Source organism: Chamaea fasciata, unplaced genomic scaffold (genome assembly GCF_029207755.1).
Source record: "Chamaea fasciata isolate MVZ Bird 193981 ecotype frontalis unplaced genomic scaffold, bChaFas1.0.hap1 SCAF_297, whole genome shotgun sequence".
NCBI classification, from domain to species: Eukaryota; Metazoa; Chordata; class Aves; order Passeriformes; family Sylviidae; genus Chamaea; species Chamaea fasciata.
In genome coordinates this window covers 60,583-80,413 of record NW_027094382.1, presented here as the reverse complement: position 1 = coordinate 80,413, position 19,831 = coordinate 60,583, and the positions used below count along the sequence as shown (strand labels likewise).

Below are 19,831 nucleotides of genomic sequence, written 5' to 3'. Positions count from 1 at the left end.
TTTGTTCCAGTTTAGTCCTTGAAAGGGAAGTTTCTTAGAAGGAGTGTGAGTGTTGTAGTGTCAGAAAACCTCATAGAGTAACCATGCTCCGTGCTACCCACCCCTGCCCCCATCCCAAGAAAGACACTGCTTCTGCTGTGGGAAGCCATGAGCCTGGGTGGATATGGGTAAACTGGTTTAAAACTGGATTTAAAAAGCCATGGAATTTCCTAGTTCCTCCCACCACTGCCTCGTAACGAGTGATAAGAACAAGACAAGGCACCTGTCTGGTCCGCATCCTCTTCCGTCGCTGGTGACAGGCACAGGGATTTCACAGGCTTGTGGAAGGTGCTGGACAGGGCCTGCTCCTCCAGTAGCTGCAACATGATGGAACTGAGCACTCCGAGCTCCCTGGAGAGCCCAGCTGAGGCGCTGCTGGCCTGGCTGAGCCGGGTGTAAAGCCTGAAGAGGTCGTTCCTCAGTGTCTCATCCCTGAGCATCACGTGCGCAGCCGGCAGGCATGGTGGGACGTGGTTCCGCAGCCACCTCAGGGCTGGGGACATGTCCTGCTCCCTGAGGAGGCTCTGCCTGGCCAGGGACCTCAGCAGCCCCTCGGTGACCACGTGAGTGGACGCACAGGTGACGGCCACTGCCTCGCCCCCAGGTTCACCAGCTCTGAGGGTCTCCCCTCCCTGTGTGGAGGGTGGTGCTGGGAAAACAGGGGCCCAATGGACTGCATTTCTTCAGCTCAGACACTTCCATGTCTGCAGCAGTGTCACCTTCTTCCTCGTTTTTTTTCTGAGAGTGATGATTTTTCTGATGAGATGAGGCTTGAGATTTGTTCTTGTCTTTAGTATTTTCTGTAAGAAGAAAACCCCACCAAAACAAACATCAGATACTCCAAAGGATTTTCCTGATACAAACTTGTGCAAGTAAGGTGCTCTCCTGTGTTGATTCAGTTTTTACCATGGTAGGCACCAGCCTCGTTAAGCAGCCAGATGGAGTCTGCGCCGTTCCAATGGGCTCCGGGAGCTCCCAGGGACTCCAGTGTGGAGAGTGTGATTGATAACTGGCTAGCTGCAAAAGGTCACGCAGACATGAGAGAGCTTTGCTGAGCACACAGGCACTCTCATGAAAACCAGCAAGGCAGTAAGCTTCGTATGTCCTTGAGCACAGCTGCTATACGATAACAAGACCTTGTAGCTGAAAGATATGAGGGAGAAGCACGGTAAAACTAAAACTTACTCAAACTATGTAACCACAAAGAAATGTAGAAAGAGGCGTAGCTGACTTTTAGTCTGAGCACCAATCCTGAGCTTAACTTTTGCAATATGTATGAGCTGATTATAGAAGATATAAATGTGTGTATGCTACCTGAAATAAACGAGATTTGCTGACCATGATAGCATGAGGCTCTTCTCCTGCGGCTCCGGTTAACCCAACATCTGGCGCCCGAACAGGCTTCTCCCCTACCCTCTCTAGAGCTGCATTGGGGTCGGGTCCCTTTGGACGGCGGATTTACGCCCGGGGTGGTCACATCGGTGCGCCCTGCCGCTACGCGCTGCCGATGCCTGGGGGTTTGCAACGGTACCGGTGAGTATGGAAAGGCAAGCAGCGTATGATCTCTTTACTGCTTTTCTTAGAAAGCGGGGATTTAAGGGGCTTGACTTAGATAAGGAGCTCCCCCCTCTTTTGAGCCATGCTACCTCTTATGGCTCTTTTGCTAACCCCCATACTGTTCATGAATTAGCCGAATGGCGCAGGTATGGGGATAAGCTTTGGGAATTAGTGCTAGATGATGATAAGCCAGCAAAAAAGATGAGCAAGTTGTGGAGAACTGTGCATAATGAATTGCTTATGTGTCAGGCGGAGAAGAAAGCTGTCGATAATGCTCGTGAAATGCACACTAGGAATAGGGCTTATGGGGATGACCCTTCCGCTCCAAACCCTCCGGTCTTTGCAACCGTTGACCTCCCGTCATCTGACTCTGTAGAGCCGGCCAGTACACCCACCGTTCAGCCCTCGCCACAGCCCTCTGCTCCACTAATGCCTTCACCCCCTACCCCCATGAATGCAGAGGCTAGGAATGCCCCTCCCTGTCCTGTTGCCACGGAGCCGTTCCCCGGAGCCTTATCGGACCTCGCGGAGGCTATGGCACGAGAAAGACGGGAGGTATGGGCGGCACTGGCAAATCAGGGCTGGCGGGAGGGAGATACGGATCTGGCCACGGCAGCTCAGGAGCAGATGTCGTCCCCCCTCGCCCTCCCAGTTATCTTTCACAACAACCCACAGGGAGGGCAACGGGCGGAGGTTACTAATTTAGACTGGAAACTTTTGTCACAACTACGATCTACCGTAGCGAGCTATGGGGTCACAAGCGAACCCGCTAAACAAATGTTAGAATTCCTTTTTAATATGAATCTCCTGTTGCCCGCAGATGTTAGAGGTCTTTCTTGTTTAATTTATACCCCACATCAAAGGTTACTGTTTGAAGCCCGATGGAGGGAAGAGGCGGCTGCAAGTGCCGCACTCCCTCGACCCCAAGGAGACCCCTTACTTGGCATTACCGTTGACGAGCTTATGGGTCAAGGACCGCTTCATAGAGTAGAGGCTCAAGCTACCCTAGGTCCTGATAAATTGAGAGAGGCCATGGCGGTAGCTAAAAGAGCTATGGAGAAAATTAGAGCTCCAGGAGGTGTTCCTCTTTATATGGGGATAAAACAGGGGAGGGAGGAGCCTCTTGGCCCCTTTGTGGACAAGATCATTGATGCTTTAAGTAAAGCAGGCATTGCTGAGCACATGCAAGATGCCCTAGTTAAACAATGTATCTTGCAGAATGGGAATGCTAACACTCGTTCCCTCATAGCTTCAGCCCCTGGGAATTGGAATGTTCAAGATTTGTTAGATAAAGCGGCAGCCATGCCTTCCGGCACTCAGGTATTTGTGGTAGAAGCGCTGCAAAAGATAGGTGAGGGGTTACAACAGCAGGCTCAGGCTTTTAGAGAACAAGCAGTATCAGCTCAGACTCAGGTTTTAGCTGCCCTCGCACCCCTCCAAGCGGCGACAGCGCGTCAAAGCCCCAATACCGGTGGGAGGATGAAGTGTTTCCGCTGCGGAAAGCCGGGACACATCCGCCGCGAATGTGGCGCCACGGGCGTATGGTGCGGCAAGTGCCGATCCAATACCCACAACAGCACCGCTTGCCGATCTGGATCGGGAAACTCCAAGACCAGCGCGAAACTGGGCCGCGCCGGGACACAAATAGTTCCAGCCACACCATCGATGGGCAACTCTTGCCAGCAACCTCCGGCAGCCTCGGATTGGACCTAGCAGCAGCAGTAAAAGTTACCCTATATAACAGCAGTCCACATGTGATTTCTACCGGAATTTTTGGACCTATTCTCATTAATGGACAACCCACAGGAGGACTCATTTTAGGTCGATCGTCTGGGTCTGTTTTGGGCCTAATGGTAGAACCTGGAGTTATCGACGCTGATGCTGAAGGAGAGATTTTTGTTATAGCTCATACACTTTTCCCGCCGGTGAACATTCCAAAAGGCCAACGGATCACCCAGTTCATACCTCTACCGCAATTAACTATGAGCATACCACCACGATCTGATGAGCCGCGCGGAAAAAAATGCCTTGGCTCCTCAGGAGGTATCACTCTTCCTGTCATAGACTTATCTACAAGACCCAAAAGGATTTGCTGTTTATGTTACCAAGGACAAACGATCATTTTGCATAAGGCATTGTTGGACACAGGGGCGGATACATGTATTATTGATACGGCCAAATACCCAAAGACGTGGCCGCTTTTACCAGCTAATACCACAGTTTCTGGCATTGGTAGCATTAAGCTTGCACAACGATCCCCCATTCTTGCTGTAGAGATCGACGGCAAACAAGCTAAAGCAGTGTTTTCGCTGACACCCCTGCCATCGGAGGTCGATTGCATCCTGGGAAGGGATGTTCTGACACAATTGGGATACGTACTTACCGATCGCCCTTTATTGTGATGGCCATTGCTTGGACATTCCCTCTACCATTGACCTGGACCTCTGATGACCCCGTGGTAGTTAAGCAGTGGCCGTTAAAAAGGGAAAATCTTGAGCAGGCACACCGCTTAGTTGCGGAACAACTACAGCTTAAACACCTTCGCCCATCAACTAGCCCATGGAATACGCCTATTTTTGTTATAAAGAAAAAATCAGGAAGTTATCGTCTGCTACAGGACTTGCGAGCAGTCAATCAGCAGATGGAGCCAATGGGAGCTCTACAACCAGGGCTCCCTAATCCAGCTATGCTACCACAGGATTGGCCTATTCTTGTTATAGATTTGAAGGATTGCTTTTTTACGATACCCCTACATCCAAAGGATACTAAGAGGTTTGCATTTACCTTGCCTTCCCTTAATAGGGGTGAACCTGATAAGCGCTTTGAATGGACAGTTTTGCCACAAGAAATGCGCAACTCGCCTACCTTGTGTCAGCTATATGTTGACACAGCTCTGCAACCTGTTAGACAAGCGATGCCTAAAACAATTATTTACCATTACATGGATGATATTTTGTTTGCCCAAAGCTCGCCTTTTACAGTCATACAGGTACAATCCATCATTGCCATGTTGAGAAATTATGGCCTTATGGTTTCTGATGAAAAAATTCAAACCCATGCACCATGGAAGTATTTGGGATGGACAATTACACAGAGACAAATACGCCCGCAAAAACTTACCATCCAGGCTCCACCGTCCACTTTGCATGAAGCACAAAAACTATTGGGAGACCTCCAATGGCTTAAGCCTGTAGTTGGCATTCCTAACACCCTTCTAGAAGCGTTGCGCCCCCTCTTAAAAGGCACGGACCCCTGTGCTTCGGTTATACTTTCTGCAGACCAAATCAGTGCCCTTCAAAGTATTTTGTGGTGTGTTGCCAATGGCTTTGTCACCAGGTACGATCCATCCCTTTCTGTTTCACTGACTATTTGGAATAACAAAGATCACCTTCTAGGAGCTATTACGCAGAAAAAGAAAACGGGGGAGAGGCCAGGAAATATGGAGGACTTGGGGGTCCTGGAATGGATTAGCCCTCCCTTACAGCAAAGAAAAACAATTACACAAAAAATTGAAAAACTTGCCTTGTTAATTATGAAAGGCCGATTACGCACAATAGAGCTAAGTGGCAAGGAACCTAGTGTGATACATCTACCTATGGAAAAAGTGTCTCTGGACTGGTTTCTGCTCAACTCCGCAGAATTGGCAGAGGCATTACTACAAGCACCGAGTTTTGTTACAACAGGCCCTCTTAAACCGAAATTATTGCACTGGCTAGGAGAATGGCAATTAATTACTAAACCTTTGAGAGAAGACCAACCTATTCCACACGCAATTACAGCTTTTACTGATGCAGGAAAGCGCTCCCGCCGAGCAGCAGCTACTTGGAACAAGGCAGGCCAGTGGCATCATCATGTGATTCCAGCAAGCCCACAGGACAATCTCCAGACGTTAGAACTATTGGCAGTTATATGGGCTTTTCAAACCTTCCGAGAACCTGTTAATGTAGTTTCTGACTCACTTTATGTAGTGGGAGTTGTCTCCAGAATTATAACGCAAGTCTCAAAGAAGTTAACAACCCCCGACTGAGTGAACTTTTCATGCAACTTCAGCGCACATTACAGGCTGGTTAAAACATTTGATACAAGTAGTGCTTGTGATTTTGCTTGTAATTGTTGTTTTGCTTTTAGTTTTGCCTTGTGTGTTGCAATGTTTGCAGCGTATGGTATTGTCAATGTTTGATAATTTTAAGATAACAATGATAGCAGTAAAAGAAAACGGGGGAAGTGTGGAGAGTGTGATTGATAACTGGCTAGCTGCAAAAGGTCACGCAGACATGAGAGAGCTTTGCTGAGCACACAGGCACTCTCATGAAAACCAGCAAGGCAGTAAGCTTCGTATGTCCTTGAGCACAGCTGCTATACGATAACAAGACCTTGTAGCTGAAAGATATGAGGGAGAAGCACGGTAAAACTAAAACTTACTCAAACTATGTAACCACAAAGAAATGTAGAAAGAGGCGTAGCTGACTTTTAGTCTGAGCACCAATCCTGAGCTTAACTTTTGCAATATGTATGAGCTGATTATAGAAGATATAAATGTGTGTATGCTACCTGAAATAAACGAGATTTGCTGACCATGATAGCATGAGGCTCTTCTCCTGCGGCTCCGGTTAACCCAACACTCCAGGCTGGAACTCTATTCCAAACTGGATCCCCCGGCCTGGAGGTGAGAGAAGCTCCCGAAGGCTTACTTTATTCCCCATGGATTCAAATAGCTAAATCCTCCTTTCAAAGAAATAACACCCAAATTCACTACTCAAGACACAAATTGAGGGTGAAAAAAGCCATTCATCTACCAGAGATAAAGAAATCCTCCTGGCCTTAATAGAATTCAAACTAAACAGAGGATGAAATGCAAACCGACTAAAACAAAGTACTTATCAAATACGTTTGATTAATGTGGCCAAAACATACAGAAATTCATTTACAAGCTGAATAGGAAGAAATTTCCTCTTCACCTGGGATTAATTCTTGTTTTCTCTCATCTAAATTTGTTAGCCCCAGAGTATGGAGTAAGGAAATCATTTTATTTATCACTTTGTTTTCCAGAAACCTGAAAAAAACCCCAAAACTAACCAAACAACAACAAAACAAAAGAGAAAACCACGTTTGGAAGGCAGATCCTCACCAGCAGCTGGTCCATCACCTACAGGCGACCATATCCTAGTGCACTTGCCTGAAACTGTCAGGGCGCTCTGTGCAGAAGAGATTTTTGGTGGATGTAAATGTATGTGAGGGAGAGGCAAGGGGAGGAGGAATGTTCTAGACAGCTCAAAGCCATTACTGTGCCAGTTCCTGTGCAGCAGGTCCTGTGACAGGATGTGAATTGAGGGTGTTCGTATTAGTGTCTTTACCTTTTAAATTCCAAAGTGCCATTTTGCTTTCTCAGTTTTTCAAGGAAGTGGTTTTCAATTCATGAAGCCCCTCCACCATCATCCCTCCTACCACAACCTGAAAGCATCTTGATTCTGTTTTCAAAACCACAAGGGACACTTCAGAGTTCAGCAAGTTGTGCCAGTCCAGCCCTTGGTGCGTCTGGCTCCCTGCCTGTCACTTTTCATACTCAGTCATGCAATTACTCTACCGTGGACAGCCAAATTGTTCCCACTTCTCCTGTACTTCTCTGCTTACCTTTTCTCTAAGCTGTGCAGGACCCATGTGAGGTGGCTGTGATCCTGGATCAGCTCATAGGCAGCTCTGCTGGCATGGGCAGCACTTTGGAATATCTCCAGCATACAACTCTGAAACAGAAAATATAACTTGTTCTTTTACCATCAAGATCTAATTATCTAACTTGGAATTAGCAACTGGATCAACTTCAAGGTGAAATGAACACCACCTGCTCTCAGCAACTCCAGGGAAGGAAAGACATTCTCTGTTCAAAGCTACTCTTACAAGAAGTCTCCAGGTAGCGAGAGGATTTTGTCCTTTTGTCCAAGATTTTGATACCTGAAATACTCAGGGTGGATGCTCCCAAACTTGAGAGCTACTGGCACATGAGTTTCCCTCCTGCTGAAGCGCAGTTCAGGTAACAAATGTGCTGCCTGGGGAATGGAGAGCCCCAAAAAAGAAAAGGCCCTGACTGTAGGCACAAAGGCACGGTGCCCACGTGAGGCTCTGTGATGGCAGCAACCTGTTCCAGTTGATAAGGGTTTTACTGGTTTAGACATAAGCAATATGTCTTAGATATATTGCATAGTTTAGACATAAGCAATTTTTTTCCCCCTCCACACATCCAGAAAATCAACAAGGAACAGGTTTTCAAGAAGACGGAGGCAGAGTCAGCTGCTCCTTTTTACTTTGTGCTTGAGATCTCAAAGCCATGCAAACTTCTGTGCTTTGGGGTGTTTCGGTGCTTTCCTTTTAAATTCTTACCTGGGAGCCCTCATCACACAAAGGACTGTTGAAAAAGCAGAGAATGACCTGGAAAATCCTCTGGCAGTCATGAAGCTCACCGCAATGTTTGTCACGCAGCCCTTCCCCAAGACATCCAAGGATCTGCTCACGCTGTGCTTTGTACTGGAAGCCGCAAAGAAAAATACCACCATCAGACATTTAGGCATTTCCAAAAAATAACTGCCCCTAAGAGCATAAAACCTGGTTCCCTGCCAGTGCCAGCTCAGGGCTTACCACAGCTTGTTCTGAACTTCTACAATTCCATTTCCACTGCATGTTTGGGCTGCAGACTGATTGTTCCTGATGGATGTTAGGGATTAAATTTGGAAGGAGTGGAAATTGGGAAGTTGCTATTCCTAAAACACTTCAGTGGAACTCAACATTACTAATCTAAACTCAGAGATGAATGGAAGCTAGCTGGGGCAGAATATGCTGTTTATTGCGCTCACAGAGCATACACAGCACAACTCACTGTGTGTTAGTATGAAGAAAACAACAAAGCCACCACAGGAATAGCAGTTTAAATTCCAATATGAAACAAAAGAAAGATGCTTCTAAATAACCACCGAGGGGAGAATGAGATTTCAATGTATTTTTATGGCCTTTTTCCATAAATTTCTGAAGAATTACTGGATACCTAAAACGGTACACTTACCTCAGAATCAAAACTGTAGAAAAGCTGGAAAAAACTGGTACTTTCCTCAGGTCCGAGTACTGATGTGACAGAAGAAATCTGTTTACCTTTATGTACATGTGCTCCTCTGTGAAGAGAAAAAGGTGGCATCATTTCTGCCACTCCAACAAACGGACTTGACTCACTGCCTCAGGTCAATGATAAGCTATTCAAACATTGTTTCAAGAATCCCAGGCTTGGAATTCTCAGCAACTGCTCAGCCTGGCTACTTCAAGGTATTTCCCACCCAGGGAACCCAGCGCACCCAGCCTGAAACACCACATTTGCTACAAAGCCGATCAAAAACTTGCACACACAGAGGACACGAGGCTCTAGCGAGCCCTCTTCGGGCAGCGGCAGCTCCCGGGGGGATGTGAACAGCAGACCCCGCTCCCAGCTGGCTCAGCCCGGACTCCCTGCAGCCCTCAGCCAGAGCTGCGGGAAGCTGAAACTGTCCCCGGGAAGCCCTGCCCGGACAACAGGAGCGTCCCCCCCACAACCCCTCTGCTTACCTCGGCCTCGCTCAGCTTTGCAGCAGAGAGCAGCTGCCTCCTGCTGCTGGCTACAGGACGGGGACGGCTCGGGGCAGCTCCGCCGACGGTTCTGCCAGAATGATTTTGTGTTTTCCTCCATTTCTCCGGGGCTGGAGGGCTGCAGGAAGGGGCGTGTGGGGACGGCGGGGAGCGGCGGGAACGTGGGGAACGGGACGGGCGCCCGGCACAAGGGCCACGCCCAGGCCACAGGCAGTGGCAGGACCTCGGCAGAGAGAGGCGTCCCCGCCGCTGCCTGTCAGCGCCGGCCCGGCTCCCGCCCACCCGTGGCGCCGGTGAGCCCACAGCCCGTGGCCGCGCACCTGGAAATGACGCCGAAAATCGCGACCGGGCGGCGCCGTGGTCGGGGCAGGGCACAAGCAAGTCAGGTAGACGCCCCCGGGGTCCTTGCCTTTTTCCCGCCGTCTTTGGAAGGTCAAGCGCGTCGTGCCGAGCCGCCATCTTGGAAGTGACATCACATGATCTCTGCCCTTCTTTGCTGCCGTCTTGGTTGTGGGTGAAGCCATTTACGGTCGTCCCACCATCTTTTTTATGGCATACCTAAGGCCCCCCCGGCGCCTTAAAGAGGCACCTGACTAATTCGACTGCCTGAACACAGCCACAGCACTGCCGAGCCCACATCCTGCATCCGCACACCTGGAAATGCTGTGTAAAGTTGTGCCCAGGCGGCGCCGTGGTCGGGGTCGCGCACAGGCAGTTGCCTGCCATGCACCCGGGGTTTCTGCATTTTTCCCGCCTATTTTCCCGCAAACTTTGGACGGTCGGGCGGCAGCACTGTCCCCAAGCTCACAGCCCGGGGCTGCCACGGACCTCGGGGACGGGCGACAGCTGCAGTGCCCCTCCCTATCCACAGGACGGCAGCACTGCCGCACAGCTCGGCCCGGGGATGCCGGGGGGGATCGCTGCAGTACCACTCTCTGTCCACACGGTGACAGCCCTGCCGCACAGTTCGGCCGGGGACACGCATAGGGGACAGGCAGAGAACAGAGGCAAAAAAGCACGTGGCCAAAAATCCTCTCAAATAAATGCCCCAAAAGACCCTCAACCACAACTTCAAACATCCTGCCTCTAACAAAATTCAACCCAAAAAAGCCTTTAGTTTAAGCTTTGTTCCACAAAAAATAAAATTTTTGTATTTATTTTTTTTATATTTTATCATTACCATTTAACTTTTATATTCATATCTACACCTACTATATATATTATAATATATCTCACATGCAATATTGTAATTAGTTATATAATGGATATTTTTTGTATTTTCTATTTCTATTTTTGTTCCTTATATTTTTCTATTTTTGTATTTATTTTTTAAATTTGTGTTTATTTGTTTATATTTTAAATGATATGAATTCATTTACCTAACACATCAGAACCACCATTATTTATAATAAATGAGCCTGGTTTTCTAAAGGGGTAAAGATTTGATTTTTATTTAAATAATATTGGCATACTTTCTCTTTCTGTGCTCTTTCTTGGGGGGGGTGGTTGTAGGGGCTTTTGTTTCAGATTTTTTTTTCTCTTTGTTTTGTTCTGGATTTCTTTATTAGTAAACAAGGAGGTGCAGAGAGTTACAAAAGATAATGTCAACTTTGTTTTATTGCTACCTCTGAAATACACCTTGACACCAAGTTACGGCTCGTAATACTGTGCATGGGTAGAATTAGCCGTGTTAGGGGGTTGAAAGGAAAAAAATGGCACCATGGTGGTGAATAGTGTGAAATAGCTTCTGATTTACCAACATGCATCTGGTAGATTTCCTTGGAAATGTGCTCTAAGACGTACAAAAATTCTAATCAGGATGGAAATTTGGAAAAAATAAATATTCCCTTACTAGAAGCAGAGAGAAAAAACATCAAATAAAAGGAAGGAATAATCTCTAAATCCCAGCTTGCCTGGAAAACAAGCTCAGGAATTTCTAACACTGAAAACTTTTGGAACAGTCATCAAGTTGGTGGAAGTTCATGGAACAATGGTTTAAAATCTGCCTCCTCTGCTCTGAGTTTAAAGGGAAGGGGGAATTGAACAGGTCTAGTTACTCCTATCCAAAAATTATCTGTGTTTTGTGGGAGTAACAACCCAAAGAAACTCCAGTCTTACTTGTATTTGATATCTGAAACTCTGAGCAGAGTTGGGAAGTTTCAGTGGAACAAAAGAGCCACAATTCCTGCAATAAAAAAATTTGACTCAACAAAAGCCAGAAATTTTATTTACAAATCCATGGAAGAGGAGGAGGATGATACCATGAACACACTCCAGCTGAAAGCAAGGATTTATTGGAAAAGGCAGGAAATCAAACTGAGAGTCTCTGGTTATGGTCAGGCAATTATCCAGGAGTCAGAGAGACCAGTGGGAACCTTGGACTGGGATAAGGCCTTCCAATGGCTTCACTTCCTACTGGCTCTTTCCTTCTTGCCAACAACCTGGAAAAGGAAAAACAGCAGGAATAAAGTTACAAACATAGGCAGGCCATCCTTGGTTCAGGCAAACTGAAGTGCAGCTCCCAGGGAGCAAGTCCATGCTGTGCCTCGGGGAGCTCCGGGAATCTGGGATTGCCTGTGGGATTAAAGGGCTGGAAAAGCACACCCACCTGCCAGGTTTAGTGCTGAGACAGAGCAAGGCCTGGGCTCAGGGGCAGCAGTTAGAGCTGGGACTGCAGGAGAACACCCCAAACCCGGGTTAAATATCTGGCATGACACACAGCACGCTCCAGGAGAAACTCAGGTGGGAGAAGCCCCTGGATCATCCATGTTCTTCGCCCTTGGCAGCTTTGCCAGGGCCTCCCTCAGAATTCTGACCTCACCGTGCAGCTCCTACAAAATAGGAGAACTTATGGAAATCATCCAGCAATCCATCGACTTACACTTATTAAGAACCAAAGCTGCAGCAAAATGTGCTCAAACTCTACTGCAAACCAGCAGGTCTGAAGAGACGCAGAAATTTCTTCCAGAGGGGGCATGTTGGTGTTACTGCTTTAATCTCCTGACACTAGAGCATATTTGTACAAAAAATTCATTGAAGCAACTAAATTTAAATGAGATTCTTTTACAGTAAAGCTGGCCAAAAAGGAGTCTCAAAATTAACATATAAGCCACCGAGTTATTTTTTAAAAAAAAGGTGTCTTTGGTGCATATAATTTTCCAGCGCCTCATGTGTTCAGTCCTTGCCATTTATGTTTACAAAGTTGATGCTTAAGACCTTGTAGAAAGCTCAAAAAAATATCCAGGACAATCCAGGTGTTTTCACAAGTACCCTCACTATGGAGCAGTGCCAGCCCCAAGTGTTTGCTCCCTCAGCCCAGCCCGGAGCAGGGTCGAGCTGCTGCCCAGGACGGTTGCCAAGGGACCCACTTGTTTGAAGCTGTAAATGCAAGGGGCCTGCACTGGAGTGCCAATAAATTTGACATAAGCGACTCTCATCTTTAACGGTGACTGATATTCTCAGGGAATCCACATCACCTTAGATGGGGCATTCCGCCATGGATTTCATCCCTCTGCATCTGAAACAAAGCTAGGACAAAAGTCAAAGGGCTGCAGGATAACTGGACAGCTCCAGACACCTGGTGGCAATCTAGGAATACCCTCTACAGCCCTACTACACCCCACATCACAAATTTCAAGTCCCCAGGACTTGTACTATTACCCATACACCCAGACTGAGCAGCAAGGCAGAGCAGCTCCGGGCCAAACACACACCAACACCCGTGAGACAGGACAGGACAAACAAGGGGACACAACAGGGACACAAATCCTCTGGCAAGAAGAATAACCCTGAAGGAGCAGTGAACTAAGAACGAGATGACCGAGGTAAGACTGAAGGCGAGCTGACCAGGCTCAGAGAACCCTGCAGGAAGAAGATGCCAACGGGATGACTTATCCCAGAAGACACAGAGACAGATGCCCAAGAATCCTACGGTCAGAATCCTCTACCTATCTTGGCATTCTTACAAGACCTAATCCACCGGAACGGATAAGGGCGGTGCACAGCTGGTGATACAGCTCAGAACAAGACTTGAAGAGGCATCAGCCTGCATGCTTGCGAAGAGAGACGGATTCCAACGCGTGTGTCCGAGAACACGAAACAAAGACGCCTGGCCGAGGAAGGCAGAGACCAGATATGCTAAGACGGATGCCAGGATTTTTAATAGGCCCCTCAAAGGGCTAAGGGACAAGACATGAAGCACAAGACACCCAAAAGACACAGAGTGCACAAAAGACAAGTGACACAACACACACCAGGACTGCTCTGCCCTGCACACCTCAGCACTTTGATCCAAAATGAGACTTTCTCTTCATGTAGCCTAAGGGGTCACATCTGGGACATCCCTGTCTCTAAACCTGACTCAAAAAATCCCTCCCACTGACCCCTGCCCTGGCACCCCGCTTTCATCCCCTCTGTGGGGCTCCAAGCCCTCCACTTCTCTCTCAGATGTCCAGGGAGGCAAATCCACGCCAGGTGCCAAAGAAGGCTGCCTCTCCCTCAGGGAAATTCCTGCTGTTGCCGGGCAGTTGTCTCCTAAGTCAGCTACAATCAAGAAAACCAAATATCAAAGCATAATCTTAGCAGCACGTCAGCCAAAAACCAGCAATTCTGCTACTCACCATCTCCTAAGAAGGCCCGGGTCCTCGGGCAGCACGCCTCAGCTGCGTCCAGAGGCTGACACTCACAGTGCCAAAGCCTTAGAGGCATTACTGGCACTGAGCCCACCCACCACAGCCTCCATTAGGGGTGTGAGCATCCCCGGTTGGGGCAGGACAGGAACGCACGGTGGACATCCCCAGTGAACCTCAACCCTGTGGACTCTGCCCCACCATGGGAACTTCCTGTCTGGCCCTAGCTTAGGGGTACTGCCTGCACCTCTCAGGACTTCTGGCATTGCCTTGCCATTAGGATTGCTGCCTGCACCTCTCTCAGGGAAACAGTGTTGGCAGCAGTGCTGTGAGGGCTGGTATACCTGTACTCTGACTTGTATCCTAGGCTGTACCCCTGATTTTCACTGTGTGTTCTCTAGTTCTTGACTCCTTTACCTCTCAAGCCCTGCCTCAGCCTCTGTATGTGTCACTATAAGCTCCCCCCTTCTGAACCCTACTTCTTTAGAGCCCTACACCTTCAAGGCGGGGACGCTCTACACCGTTAGTGTCCCAAGAGCTGTCCTGCAAGCAGGGCAGGTACATCCACAGTTGTTCCCTGCCTACCCTAAAAAACGTGGCCCTGAGACAGGGCAGAGGCTGACAGAGCCAAACTCTTTGCACAGGCAAAGGCACGAAGCCTTACCAACCGCCGCCCCGAGAGGGAAATCAGGAGCACTTCCACCGGCTGCGGAGAGACGGGGAATCCCAGGGTGGGTGGGGCGGGAAAACCCCCGTTATCCCCAGCCCTGCTGGATCCTGCTCCCCACTATCGCTTCCTGTCTGGCCGTGTCTGCACATGTCAGAGCGTCTGGTACGTTCCCGCACTAGGGCTGCTGCCTGCACCTGCTCTCAGGGAAAGCGTGCTGGTAGCAGCGCTGTGAGGGCCAGTATACCTGTACTCTGACTTGTATCCTAGCCTGTACCCCTGATTTTCACTGTGTGCTCTCTAGCCCTCGAGTCCTTTACCTCTCAAGCCCTCCTTCAGCCTCTGTGTGTCACTGTAAACCCCCCCCTGCTGAACCCTACTACCGTACACCTCGCAATCAGCATTGCCCTATAACAGGATGCTCCTGGGAAAGGGATCCCAGGGTGTGCTGGGCCAGGAATCCCCCGCTGCACCCTAACCCTTTGGACTCTAAAAGGAGACCAACAATGTCAAACTCCCTAGAACATGGAGATGGGTCAGAACTGCCCTGCCAAGGCTCTGGTGCTGCTGAGGAGAAACCCTCACCCTTTAATCCTGAGGGGATCATCCCACTAGGGCCCTCTCCTGTAAGGTAACTTTAAATCACCACCCAAGACTGAAAAGGTTTTCTCCCTTCTCCCGACCGCCAGCCCCAACACTTAGCTTTTGGAACACCAGCAGGCGAAATGCATCCTCGACAGAAACGAACATCTCAGCACCGTGGACGTCCAGAGGTTCTCTGCGTCCACCTCAGGGCCGCTGTACCCAAACTTTGGCTCCACACCTCCTCACACTACCTAGGATCACAAAACAGAAAATGCGACTATCCCCCTCCAGAAGAGTAATCCCCGGGGCTCCTCAGCACCGCTGTCGTGGCTCCCCCTCAGATCTTCATCCCGCTCCAGAGGCTGCCGGGAGCGTACCCAGCAAAAGGAAAAGGTACGTGCTGAGCACGGCGCACACCTGTGGGTCACTCTGCCTAAAGGCCGACTCACCAGCTCCCTCTGTTCCTTGGCACGCCTAGGACAGCAGCAGCACCCGCAAAGCAAAAAATCACGCCGAGTTGCTGTGAAACAGCACCTCCCAGCTCTGACTGAAGCACGCCACAAATATACCTTAATGCTGCACCCATCTGGCCTCTGGCATCCGGGGCCAGCACATCTGGTAGGGGGACACCCGAAAATCAAAAAAAAAAAAAGAACAGTGAATGCTTAGAGTTGCACCAGCAAATAAGACTTGAGCAATAGTAACTACTACTGCCTACCCATCACTGCTCACCTTGCCCGCTGATATCCGGCCGTACCTCCTAAAAAAAACGACAAAGAACAGCGCTGTAACATAGCCACCATTTACACCTCCACTGCAAACACAAACAGTGACTGACCTTCTCGGGGGAGCCCCCTCACCCAGGATGGGGCATTCCGCCATGGATTTCATCCCTCTGCATCTGAAACAAAGCTGGGACAGAAGTCAAAGGGCTGCAGGATAACTGGACAGCTCCAGACACCTGGTGGCAATCTAGGAATACCCTCTACAGCCCTACTACACCCTACATCACAAATTTCAAGTCCCCAGGACTTGTACTATTACCCATACACCCAGACTGAGCAGCAAGGCAGAGCAGCTCCGGGCCAAACACACACCAACACCCGTGAGACAGGACAGGACAAACAAGGGGACACAACAGGGACACAAATCCTCTGGCAAGAAGAATAACCCTGAAGGAGCAGCGAACTAAGAACGAGATGACCGAGGTAAGACTGAAGGCGAGCTGACCAGGCTCAGAGAACCCTGCAGGAAGAAGATGCCAACGGGATGACTTATCCCAGAAGACGCAGAGACAGATGCCCAAGAATCCTACGGTCAGAATCCTCTACCTATCTTGGCATTCTTACAAGACCTAATCCACCGGAACGGATAAGGGCGGTGCACAGCTGGTGATACAGCTCAGAACAAGACTTGAAGAGGCATCAGCCTGCATGCTTGCGAAGAGAGACGGATTCTACTATGTGTCGAAGCATAAGGTTTAATGGCATCAGCACCTCACCAAGGAATAGGATCTGTTAGGAACAATGCCTAGCATTTCCAAGAGGTTGTTCAAAGGCCTAAGTCAAAAGACACACCATACGAGACACCCAAAAGACACAGAGTGCACAACAGACAAGTGACACAATACACACCAAGACTGCTCTGCCCTGCACACCTCAGCACTTTGATCCAAAATGAGACTTTCTCTTCACGTAGCCTAAGGGGTCACATCTGGGACATCCCTGTCTCTAAACCTGTCTCAAAACCCCTCCCAGTGACTCCTGCCCTGGCACCCTGCTTTCATTCCCTCTGTGTCTCTGAGCTTTCCAATTATCTCTGGGATGTTCAGAGATGAGAATCCATACTGTGTGCTAAAGAAGGCTGCCTCTGCCTCTGGGAATTCTTTGCTGTCACCCAGCTGCTGTCTATCTAGTCAGGTACCATACAGAAAACCAAACATCAATGCATGATCTCAGCAGATCTATCTGCCGGTCAGTGGGAGGGTCTCAGTATACTACCTGTGGACCACCTAATTCACACAAACAGTAATGGATGCTTAGATTTACACCAGAAACACCACTACCCTGACCACACAAATACAGGAGTTTTAGAAAAGAAAAAACAAACAAAAATCCACCAAACAAAAGCCAACTATTATTTCTCCTAATCCAGCTACCAAATACAATAAAAATAACTCCTATGTCTAGTCTCCTGAAAAAACCTCCAAAGTAAATACCCAGGACCCCCCCACCCTAAAACTAAAAGATCCATTCAACTATAAACAGTATCTCCCAAATTATCCATAACTATAGAACACATACTATAGCCAAACAAGCTAAATACACAAATCCCTATAACACAAAAAAACAATAATCTGATTTTAAATATTATTATACTCCAAGAAATGAACTACTGCCCCTTACCTCAAACCCACCAAAAAAACACTACACACCATGATAAAAGCCACCCCTAAATAAATAAAACCGCCCCCATACCTCACACTACAACCAATTACACCACTGTAAACCTCAGGAAACAAATCCTTGGAAAACATAATACCCCACCAAAATAAAAACCTCCAACAACACAACTCAGTTCAAAAACAACCTAACCCACATGTAAACTAAGAAGCCTAATGTAAAGTAAATAGATCACATTCCTCATCATACACTATTGCCAAGCAAAATAAAGCTACACAATAAGTTATTAAAGGCCGCTTTAAAACCATTAAACAGAAAAAAATTTGGAAAAAAAAAAAAAAGCTGCCTCTAACAATACACCTAAACTTCAACCAGCCAGGGTGGCCCTACCCAATCTGAATCCCTGCACACAATGATCAAAACCCCAATAGCACATATCAGAAGCTTATCAAAAAAGCTACTTAATTGTATGTTGTTGGGGGTTAGGTTTGTTCCTTCTTTCTCTAAAGAATTTTTTCCCCACAAGTTACCAAGGAGATCAAGTGTTGGATACTTGAGAGTACTTAACTGAAACAAAGAGGTGGACAAAAGGTGGAAGGGGGAGATAACGCAGGTAAAAGACAAAGCTTGAGGCAGCGGCGTGCTTTTCTGCTTCCGGCGTTCGGGGAGACGTGTGTCTGCCGCTCCTGGAGAAGCTCAGCTGCCGAAAAGCACGCGGAGGGGAGAACGGCTGTTGCTGGCTGGAGGAGTTTCACTGTGGCCAAAGGGATCCAGTCCTGGGAAATCTACTATCACCGGTTCGGCCTGAATCCTGAGTTTTCCCAGCCACCCGCGGGGAGCTGGTCCAGGCCCTGCCTCTCCTTCGGCTTTCTTCGGCGCTGCTCCTCTTGCTGCAGCGTGACCCTGCACCCCCTGCCCTGCCGGGACATCCTGCCCCTGCCTGCCAGGACACCCTGCCATCCCAGCTACCTGCCGGGACTTTTCCACAGTTCCATCTTGGTGCTCTGAGGATCCTGCAGGGACACCGAAACCAAACTGCCCTGGGTTTTGTGAAACAAAGCCCTCAAGGTTCTTGGTACTGTTGTCGTTTGTCATTAATGCTGTAGTTGTTTGGTGGGGGGGGAGTTTTTTTTTGTGTTTGTTTGCTTTGTATTACATACTAGTAAAGAACTGCTATTCCTATTTCCCAAATCTTTGCCAAAGAGCCTCTGATTGTAATTTTACCTAGCAGATACCTGTCTTCCTAAACCAAGACATATGTCAAATACAAACCCACCCATAAAGTTATCTTCACTCAAAAACCAAATTACATGTAATAAATAATGCCAAAAAAATCAAACAAAAGACTATATATCATAAAAGGAAGCAACAGTGAAAAAAAACACGTATAAGTACCCCTATTTATAAAATCCCAGGTGGAGAGAAATCCCTCTTACTTTAAACACAAACAAAAACAGAAGAGGAGTTTCATTATTCATTTTGAACTCTTTTTGCCTTCGTAAGCCCTTTTTCTTCTGGGAGCACTTAAAAGAGATTAGCAAAACAAAGCTGAAAAAGAGAAAAATCCCCCCTACAACTCCACACTGGCTTACCTGCTGCTGCTGTCTGCCACAAAGAAACACTCCACATCCATGTACTCCTGCAGGCACTATAAGAGGCTTTCCCACCACTGCAGCAACCCCACATAGAAACTCAACATGAGTTCCTCAACCTCTACAGCTCAATGGAAAAGTGAACCGAGGCTCCTCTGTTAAACTGCCCCTGGCAGGAACCGCCCCATCATCATTGTAACATCTCACACCTGCAGCTGGTCTGCTCCCTCATTATCCTGACAGGTCACACCTGTGGCTGCTCTGTTCTCCCCTCACCGTTTACAGCTCATACCTGGGGCTAGTCTGTCCCCTCAATCATTCTGTGACAGCTCTCACCTTGCGGCTGCTGCCACTCCGAGTGTGAGGGCAGGGGCAGAGCGGACTTGCTGCTTATTCCCCAGAGAGTTCAATGTCTGCACCTGACACGCTGGGGCAGCGGGCTTTCCTTGCTATGGGTAAGGGTCCCTCTTCTGCAGGTGCCCAAGGCTGAAACTGGGATTCCACCTCCAAAAGTCCATATGCCTGAGATCCACAATTCCTTAGGAAATCCCCCAGAAGTCATTACCCTCCATTTAGAATTTTGCCTTGGAATCATTGTTAACTTGTCTTTCTGTGGAAGTGTTTCAAACATTCATTGAGAGTTCAGAAGCCTGGTTGGCTTTTTTATGACTTAGCTGACAATCCCAGGCTAAATCCAAACACCCAGAATTACGAGGAACTACGGAGACCATTTATAAATACTCCCCTTCCTTGCAACTT

At 48.2% G+C, this 19,831-nt stretch overlaps 1 long non-coding RNA gene across 1 annotated transcript; it reads right to left on the bottom strand.

The window, feature by feature from the left end:
• Positions 1–11,016: 11,016 nt before the first annotated feature.
• Positions 11,017–19,218, bottom strand: LOC136305161 (uncharacterized). Its single transcript, XR_010725087.1, has 3 exons — positions 19,073–19,218; positions 11,807–12,029; positions 11,017–11,639 (listed from the first exon to the last, which is right to left on the bottom strand). It is a non-coding gene; the product is annotated as an uncharacterized lncRNA (long non-coding RNA).
• Between the last annotated feature and the right edge of the window lie 613 nt (positions 19,219–19,831).